The following is a 354-nucleotide window of genomic DNA, read 5'->3' as shown; positions in this document are numbered from 1 at the left end:
GTAAGCATTTATTTATTTATTTGCCTTTCAGACCTTTTTCAAATTCAAGGAGATTATTTGTTTGAAGCACTTTGTAATGGAATTCGCTGTAAAGTGCTACTACGCTTGTGTGAAAATATTGCATACATAAAACAATGAGTATTTGGAAATATTTTATCTCTCATTAGCTTAAGGGCAGGAGAAATGTATATCAGTAATAAATAATATGTAAATATGTGACATTTTTAGTGGAAAACGTATAATGATTCACATTCACGTCCCCAACTGCTGACATGGGAAGACTCCAGCCTTGAACTCTAACAAGAAAATCATCAGAATTTGGTGTTTTGAAACTTTGCACTCTCCGTTTTAAAG

This window comes from Ictalurus furcatus, chromosome 16 (genome assembly GCF_023375685.1).
Source record: "Ictalurus furcatus strain D&B chromosome 16, Billie_1.0, whole genome shotgun sequence".
Classification (NCBI taxonomy): domain Eukaryota; kingdom Metazoa; phylum Chordata; class Actinopteri; order Siluriformes; family Ictaluridae; genus Ictalurus; species Ictalurus furcatus.
This window is presented reverse-complemented; position numbering follows the sequence as displayed.